This window comes from Leucopleurus acutus (genome assembly GCF_964270905.1).
Source record: "Leucopleurus acutus genome assembly, chromosome: 21".
Lineage (NCBI taxonomy): Eukaryota > Metazoa > Chordata > Mammalia > Artiodactyla > Delphinidae > Leucopleurus > Leucopleurus acutus.
In genome coordinates, this window is record NC_139163.1 from 12,835,708 (window position 1) to 12,845,121 (window position 9,414).

The following is a 9,414-nucleotide window of genomic DNA, read 5'->3' on the forward strand; positions in this document are numbered from 1 at the left end:
ACTCGAGTGGGGGTCCGGGAGGTGGGGTACTGGGCGCGAGCTTGGGTTCCGGCCGTAAGCTGGCGGCGGTAGGAGGGGACCGCAGGTACCTACCTGACTCTCCATCCTAAGGGTCACCTGAAGGTAGGGAAGGAGGGAGGAGGAGGGCGTGTCGGGGAGGCAAAGCTCTTGCCATGCAGTTGGTGGGGCAGGTGTCAGCCGTGTTTAGAGCCTGTTTTCTGAGTGAATAAAAATTCACTTTGTAACACTGCCCACTTCCAAGGAATACAAGGAGCAATTAACTGACGAGAGAGCATTACTTAGATACTAGTGCAGTAACTGGGCCAATAACGCATCCTTAACTTTATTTGAACCCTTATCAGTAGCTGAGTGTGTAACCATTTGAAGGGCAGCTGTCATCAGGGACACCGCCTGGAGCTCTGTCTGGGGGCGAAAAGGAAGGCCTTCCCCTAGTAAGTCACCAGCAGCGTCCTCCCAGACTGAGTGTGCAACAGAAGTTCCCTCCCTGCAGGATGAGATGGGCAAGGGTGAGAGCTAATTTTCCTGAAAGATGTCTTAATGTGGCTGGTCCAGGAGAGGGGTTTTATACTGTAGTACATGCAGCTAGGTTCAAATCTGGCCTCTTTAACTTACTAGCTGGGCATCCCCAGTCAAGTTGCTTAACCTAGCGCCTCAGTATTCAATGCCTTGAAATGGGGATGAGTGAGAGGATGCAAGAATACAGGGGCAGCACCCGTCACCTTCAAGGTGTGTTAGCTCAAACTAATACAGTTCACTTGGGATCTGCCGTTTCTGGGGTCCCTTGTTTTAAAGTATAGATTCTCTCACCTGGTTATACCTGTTTCTTCCCCCACATGCAGTTTCATTGGCCTTCTCCCAAACTTCTCTCCCCGACACAGAAAGTCCCTTCCTGAGAGGCCAGAGCTACATATATGTAAACACTTTTCTAAAAACATAGCTCCAACACCCTCTTTGTCACAGAAGTATTCAGTTCTATGGACTGGAAAAAGAAAAGTATCTCAATGCTTTTGGTGAGGAGACAGCTGAGGGTTTACGCTTCTGTTTTGTGGCCGTGGTCTCAAAAATAGATTTCCCATGCACCATTATTTCTTATCCCCTCACAGAATACTATTTGACCCAGCCAGTCACTTTCTTATTTCGTAAAGCAATGACTATTATAGGTGATTAGAGTAACTGTATACAAACTCTGTAGGTCAGTTGTCCCTCTTTACCACCCATGGGCCCAAGTTAAAAACCCAGTAGTCCTTAATGTTTTCCTTCCCCCCAACACACATCCAATCGGTAGTATCCTACTGACCCGTTGATGCTGGGCCTGGCCCCTCCTCCATCCCCTTTGCATCGCCTTTATTCAGCTATGGCAGTGGCCTCAGAACTGGGCTTCTGAACTAGGGCTCATCCAGGTTAACAGCCGGGTTAAGCAGAAAATCAACTTCAGGTGAAGCACGATTGCAATCCAAACTCCACCCCTCAAAAATCTCCCCACAGCCTTCAGAATAAAGTCCATATTATTTGACAAGACATAAAAAGCCCGTTATAATCTGGCACCAAACTTCCTTTCCAGCCCCATCTCTTGCTACTGTGCCCCACAAGCTCTACACCCCTCCCTTGTCAACCCAGCTTCCATTCCTTTTGGTAAAACAACAGAGCCATCCTCTTGTTCGTTGTTTTATCCCTAGCATGGTGTCCGGCACAGAGGCACTCGACTGCTTGGGAATTAATAGTTCCTTGCCCTGGGTTCTCAAAACATATTTTAGACTTTATCAGAGTATTTTTAATATAAATGTAATCGATATCTATTGTGCAGAATGCAGGAAGTACAGAAAAGTTGAAAAGAAAATATGACACCTGCGATCTTACCAGTAAGGACTAGACCTGATGATATTTTTATGTATTTCCTTCTAGTAATTTTTTTTTTTTTTTTGGCTCCACCACGCAGCATGCAGGGCTCTTAGTTCCCTGACCAGGAATCGAACCTGTGCCCCCTGCAGTGGAAGCATGGAGTCTTACCCACTGGACCGCCGGGGAAGTCCCTCTAGTAATTTTTCTCAAGGGCCATTTCCAGTCCTCATCTGCTCAGCGTCTCTGTATCATTTAATAATTCCCATCATACTGCCTGATGCCTATGTGACAACCGTCTCCTGTTTTATTTCTCGGCTGGCTCCCCTTCTGCTGCCAGCCTCCTAAATTATGGTGTTTCTAGATATTCTGTCCTCACCCCTCCTATTTTCTCATTCTACATGCTTTCTCTTTGAGTGCTCTCACCCACATCCAAAACTTCAGATAATCACTATTTGGTGATAACTCCATAATCTATAATTTCTAAGCTCTGGATGCATTTATTCTAGGTGTTCCTCGGGTACAACAAATTAGTTATGTCCGAAACTAAACTTATAACATCTTTCCCCACCATCTTGTATTTGTCACTTCATTAACCAGCCAGGAAACTGGGAGGCATCACCAACTCCCACCTTTCCTGAGCCCCTGGAGCTCCCTGGACATGGGTATGTTTCCAATTTCCAGGCCCCTAAACTCATAAAACGTAGACTGAATTTCATTCTGTTCTTATGCGCTGGAAGACAGGTAAATCTGACCCCCAAATCCACTGTGTATTGATATACATCATCAAGAAATATTTTAGCCCTTTGATGAGATGCATACAGTCATAAACCTCTGTGGAAAACGGATCAGTATAGCAAAATATAACCTTTTTGAAAGTTTCTGGAAAAAACAGCCTTGGCCATACCAAAGAAATCTGACCAAACACCTGATCTAAAGCAACAGATGTTGTTTGAGCAGTGTAGTATATTGAAACTAGAGTGAGCTCCTGAGTGAGGCATGTTTATGTTTCACCTGCAGGATGGACATCCTAGGACCGTCTACCTGGATGCATCAGAACTCATTTCTTTTCAAGGGAGTCGAGAAAGGACTGGTTACTTGGCCATGCAGCAATTCACCTCTCCATGATTGAAGCTTAAAGATACATTCAAGGTTAGCCCCTCTCAAATGGGTTTTTAATTTATTTTTCTGATAAATGAGAATAGTTTGATAAAATAATTATTCAAGCAATAATCCTTTATTGAGTCAAGTAATAATAATTTATTGAATCATTTATTGAGTCAAGTAATAATCATTTATTGAATGTCCAAGAACTTTTCTCGTGAACAAAACAAATGAAAATCTCTGCCTTTCAAGAAATTTTCTTACAGTCTAGTAAATTGGAATGTTAATTTCCATTGTATCATCCTAGTAATGACTCGGACGTCACCTCCATCTATAATCGCAGTCTTTACAACTGTACATTAAAGTTATGAATGTAGAATATGACGGCATGCTCACTAAAGGGTTAAGTATTTATAGCTGTGATTAAATCAGTGCCCCCCTCATCAGTCTGTCAGTTGATGCCCTAATTTTCCCCACAGTATCTCTGGTACCACTTCGGTCCTGGCCACCAAGGCTCTCTTCCATGCTGCTGTAATTTAGCAGAGGTTATAAAATCATGGAAAATGAGTGTTCCACACTTGCCAGAGGAGTTGGCCAATACAAAGCAAAGAATATCATTGTGAAGTCCACACTGAATAAATATACAGCCACATTAGATTGCAGTTGAAACAGTAGAACTGCAAAGATGTTGAAAAAGCCATCAATCAAAGTTCAGGGACCATAGGCATCAAGTTGGAGAAATTCTTATCTATTACCTCATGTAACAGTTTCTTCCATTTTGCTAGAAACTCTAAAATGAGGTGCATTTTGTTGCAATTATTCTCTGAAAATAATGAATTTAAATTGAGCAATATATTGCCCAATCCTTAGTAACAAATATTAATTTTGTCCTGTTCTTTTGATGATGTAAGGGAAGAAATACTCTTTAAAAGTGCCAAGATGATTGTGTGTGTGTGTGTGTGTGTGTGTGTGTGTGTGTATGGGGGCAGAGAGGGAGAGAGAGATGAGTGAATTTTTCTCGTCCAAAAGGAAGGCTTTCAACTTTGAAAACTTCAAAAAAAATTTTTTTTGCTATAATTTCTCTGTCTCATCCCAAATGGATTTGAAATATTCATTATTTCTCTAAGGTAATAAACTATAGAGTACTGCTTTTAAAGTCAGAAGGAAAAAGTGCCTATAGCCTTGCCTTGAGGTTCTTTAGAAAAAATTACTATAATAGTTTCAAGTATTAAAAATATTTTAGGGACTTTGCTGGTGGCACAGTGGTTAAGAATCCACCTGCCAATGCAGGGGACACAGGTTCGATCCCTGGTCCGGGAAGATCCCACATGCCCCGGAGCAACTAAGCCTGTGCACCACAACTACTGAGCCTGCGCTCTAGAGCCCACGAACCACAACTACTGAGCCCGCATGCCACAACTACTGAAGCCCGCGCATCTAGAACCTGTGCTCCACAAGAGAAGCCACTGCAATGAGAAGCCCGCGAACCGCAATGAAGAGTAGCCCCTGCTCGCCACAACTAGAGAAAGCCCGTGCACAGCAATGAAGACCCAACGCAGCCAAAAATAAATAAAATTTAAAAATTTTTTTAAAATAAATTTCCAGTTTGTAACATAAATTCAGCAAACCACATAATTCACTGAATCTGAATATTTGAAGAAGTTTTGTTACAGCTTCCACCATTTCCCTATAAGCTCATTCACAGCATGTGAACCTTGATGATGTTCAGTCTGTTCTCTTTGTCCCAAAACTTCTGAGCATTTTGAATAACACACCTTATCCTATTGGAAAATGTTTGGAAGTTTGCCAATCAGAAAGACAGAAGAGTCAGAAAACAAAGGATTGACAGTATTTTTAAATACTCCTACTTCCTCAGAAAGATTCATCTCCACTACATCCAAAAGGTGCACGTACACCTCTCGGCGCTGCCTCCTTTTCCTGGATGCAACTCCAAGACATTTCCTAGCCGTGCTCCTCAGGTAAGAACAAGGCAAGACCAACCCCTGCTCTCCTGGAGCTTACATTCTAGTGGGGGTGATGTCAACAGACAGACAAACAAACCAAGAAAATAGTTAAAGATTTGTATCCGTGTTCTGAGGGAAACAAACACGACTTTGGATAGAAAATACTGGGGGATCTAGGTGGTCAAGGAAGGTTTCTCAAGGAGAAAATGACATTTAAGCCAAAACTTGGAGGAGAGGAGACTGTATTCGTTTCCTGGGGCTGCCATAACACAGTACCACAAGCCAGGTGGCGGAAGTAACAGAAACGCATTGCCTCCCAGTTCTGGAAGCTGGAAGTCCCAGATCAAGGTGTCCACAGGGTTGGCTCCTTCTGAGGGTTATGGGGGAAGGATCTGTTCCTTGCCTCCTGGCTTCTGGTGTTGGCCAGCAATCCTGGGCATTCTTTGGCTGGTAGCAGCATCACTCCATCTCTCCCTTCATCTTCACGTGGTGTTCTCCCTGGATGTGTGTCTGTATCCAAATTTCCCCGTTTTATAGGGACACTAGTCTTATTGGATTAGGGGCCCACCATACTCCAATACGATCTCATCTTAATTCATTACATCTGCAAAGACAATCTGAGGTATTGGGGGATTAGGATCTCACTATATGAATTTTGAGGGGGACACACTTCAACACGTAACTGATATCAATTGTGTGATGAAGCCCCGAGCCAGGGGGAAGACTGAACACAAAGGCCATGAAAAGCAAAAGGGTCTGGCATATTCTGGAAACCAAAAGAAGGTGAATGTGACTTAAGAGTTCTGAATGAGGGTAAGAAGGACACAGGCAGGTGGGCAGAGGCCAGATCAAGGACTTTGGATTTTATTCTAAGATCAATGGGAAGATTTTGAAGGGTTCTGTGGTTTTAAAAGGTCACGCTATAAATTTCCCAACTGTCTCCTCAACATCAATGAAATGCAAGGATTTCTTAATTTGTGTATTTCTCAGAAGAATTTGTAACTGTTCTTGCACTGACCTCTCAGTTCATTACATGATGAATTTGTTGAGGAAACAATGCATTGGGGATATTTTGAAACAGTTTAATTCTTTTTCATTTCTTTTTGGCATTCCTAAGGTATTTCTTTCCCTTTAACTTTCTGTCTGATTTTCATCTCCACAAATAAATGAAGTAAATTTTTACTTCATTCTTTTTACCCTATCCCCATAAAAACTTCCCTTAAAAAAAAGGAAGATATATTCAACTGTGGATTCCAGGCACGTGCTATTTTCCTGTTTTGAGTGAATGATGATAATTTTCAGAGATTGTGTCACCACAAAATCAACATTCATTCCAAAATTTAATGGTTTCAAATGTATTTCTTTTTTTGATTTCTAAAAATTTTCAAATTTCTTTTCCATCAGAAACCCCTTGTGTGTCATAAATAGTTTCCACAAAACTGAATTTTTGTTGGCAGAACAATCGGCGTAAGTAAAACTTCACGATTTGCCTTGGATGTTTTGTAATTTGAAAGCAAATGTTGGTTTAAACAGCCCACCATATATTTTGTCAATCTCCAGCTGTGGATGCTGGGTTTTTAGCACCACTTCTTTCCGGACAGCCAAAAAAAAAATATCACTTTCTTTCCTGTTTTACATATTGAGGTTCTGCGTAAGATTTCATTTGGGGAAAAGGTTCTGTCGCTTTATAAAAAACATGGAAAAAAGATCAAAGCCACCAATACTACTGGCAGTTTGTTTTGCTTCATTTTCCTATAACTGGAGATAAGAAAGAAAACACGACAAACCATAAGTGAAGAACCTTAAGACTGAAGGAGAGAAAGAAATACGCAGACCCAGGAACAGACGCCCGAGGGAGGGTTGATGGGTGAGTTCACGCTGGGTGGCTGGGCGGAGCCAGCCTCTGCGAAGGGGCCAGCATTGTAGGTTCACCCTCACTTGAGTTGCTCAGGTTGTCTCCATATTTCCTTGTTTTTATTTCCTACCTTGATGAGAACTTTTCATCTTTTCAGGGATGCAGAACCAACAGATTCATGACGACTCGTTTCACAATGTATGTGGTTGATGCCATGTTTATATGACACTTTTGACCAAGCCTTTTCCCTCATTGAGAAATTAGAGGAACACTACCCTAGCCCTGTCATTTTCCACAGCGCTTACAAATATTTTACCACATATACACTCTTACTGGTATTTCTGCTTATGATGAACTTAAGTAAGATAGCAGGAAATGTATGCTCCATTGAGGGTAAAAGGAAAACAAAGTTTTATATGTACAGTAAGGTCACCCTAAAGATGTTCATATAAGTAAGGTGAAAAGGAACTACATCAAAACATTAATAGTGGTTGTCTTTGAGGGATGGAACTATGGGTGATTTTTTTCCTTTTGAAAAATTAACATTTTTAAGAATAGATTTTCCTTTTATTAATGTAAACATTTTAATATATTTTTATAGGTGATTTCAGGAAATTATTTCTTGATATGCTTATGATTTTTATGTAAAGGACTTATAAGGTTTTTTTAAAATTAATTTATTTTATTTTTGGCTGCGTTGGGTCTTCGTTGCAGTGCGTGGGCTTCTCATCGCGGTGGCTTCTCTTGTTGCGGAGCACGGCCTCTAGGTGTGCGGGCTTCAGTAGTTGTGGCTCGCGGGTTCTAGAGCACAGGCTCAGTAGTTGTGGCGCACAGGCTTAGTTGCTCATGGCACGTGGGATCTTCCTGGACCAGGGCTTGAACCTGTGTCCCCTGCATTGGCAAGCGGATTCTTAACCACTGCACCACCAGGGAAGCCCGACTTGTAAGTTTTAGCTAGTTTTATCCTTGGGACTTCAAAAAACAAAGCACTGGTTAATACATCTTATATTTTACACTACATTCTTATAAGAATTTTTAAATCTCTGTGTAGAAGATAATTTTTTCCTACAAATGCTATATAGTTTCTCCCAGTCTTTAATTTTATCAAAATATTCATTTTTAATGACTCTCCAAACAGGACTCTCCAAAGGAACATATAAAAACAAACTAACGTGTGTCCAGATCAATGGCTATTAATAAGTGATACATTCCATAATCATTATTAATATTTAAATAAGCTTTTGCTTTGATTCACATCATGTTTTAAATATGCCGTTTGAAAATGTTTGACTTAGGAGAAATCTATAACAACTAAAGAATCTCTTCTACTTGTAGTTTCATTTCATTTGTATGCAAGAATATTACTATATTCTTAGCAATCAAATTCAAATTCTTAGATCTCAAACATGAATGAAGACTCTAAGCAAATTATCAAAATTTTATGTTAAATTTTTTCTTTTTTTGCCTTTCTTCTTTCTGGCACTTCCACATTTAGTCATCATATTTCCTATTTTACTTGCTCAACTTCCACATATAACAGGATTGGCAGAAGGGAGAGAAAACAACTCATTTGAAGGCAGTAAAGGGTAGGATGTCTCTGTCTCTGTCTCTGTCTCTCTCTCACACACACACACACACACACAGTAGAGGAGGAGTCTCTGCATGCAGAAACTCAATTCAGAACATTTTTCCCACAGAAATAATAAGAAACCATGATGGTAAAAGTATATAGTTTTCCTTCATTATGGGTTAAAATAAGAGTTTGTGGGCTGGCCCGGGAATACACCATTTTATAACATCGTACACATGGGAAACTTGCATTCTGAAATCTAGACAGCTGTTTTCAAAAGACACTATGAGGGCTCAGTGCGTTGTGTGGGCCTGCGGCTGCCCACCCTCCGCAGGACTGTGCTCAGCAGTTAGGAGGCGATAAGGAAGAAAGAGGCCTGCTTCCTGATCTTGAGGCATTTGCAGTCCACGTTGGGAGTCAGGGCCCACAGTGATGGCACAGATGATGATTTCAAGGTAGAAATGGCATGTGGCCCCACTCCCAGGTAACATTTTAATACATTCATTTATCTGTTCATTCAGCATCTGTTTCTTGACTTTATAGTAATTATCTCTCTATTTTTATAGTCTAAATGATATTTTCTAATATAAATAATACATGATTATAGAAGAATATTAGAGCAATACAGACTTCTCTGTAGTGACAAAATCAGAAAGAACTTGAATGTTGATAACTGAATGATTGAATAAACTGGGGTTGATCCATTCTGTGGGATGTTATGCACCAATAAAAAAGAACAAATTAAGAATATCTGTTGTTCTGGACAGGGGACCAGGATGTATTATAAAGAATGAAGATCAAGATGAAAAGAAAGGTTCCTATTTTGATCTCCTTTTTGCAAAGACAACAGTGGACACCCCCAAAAAAGTTTGAATTCGAAAGGATAAATGTGTAGATATGAAGCTGTTAATAATGGTCACCTTAAGGACAGGTGAGCTACTAATTTTTTTCTTTATTTATTTTTGTACTGAGGAAAAAGATGCTAATTTTAAAACAAAATGAAAATTTGGAAATACAGAGCAGATTAAAGAGAAAGATTAAAATCACTTTGATTTCTGATCCTG

The 9,414-nt window shown here is 40.5% G+C and overlaps 1 long non-coding RNA gene across 3 annotated transcripts; it reads left to right on the forward strand.

The window, feature by feature from the left end:
- The first annotated feature begins 15 nt into the window (after positions 1-15).
- Positions 16-9,404, forward strand: LOC309977547. 3 transcript variants are annotated; one of them, XR_014327071.1, is made up of 5 exons: positions 16-123; positions 1,958-2,056; positions 2,878-3,009; positions 4,838-4,940; positions 9,118-9,404. It is a non-coding gene; the product is annotated as an uncharacterized lncRNA (long non-coding RNA). The 3 variants fall into 3 exon arrangements; XR_014327072.1 differs by lacking the exon at positions 4,838-4,940; XR_014327073.1 differs by lacking the exons at positions 4,838-4,940; positions 9,118-9,404 and adding an exon at positions 4,252-4,728.
- Positions 9,405-9,414: the final 10 nt, after the last annotated feature.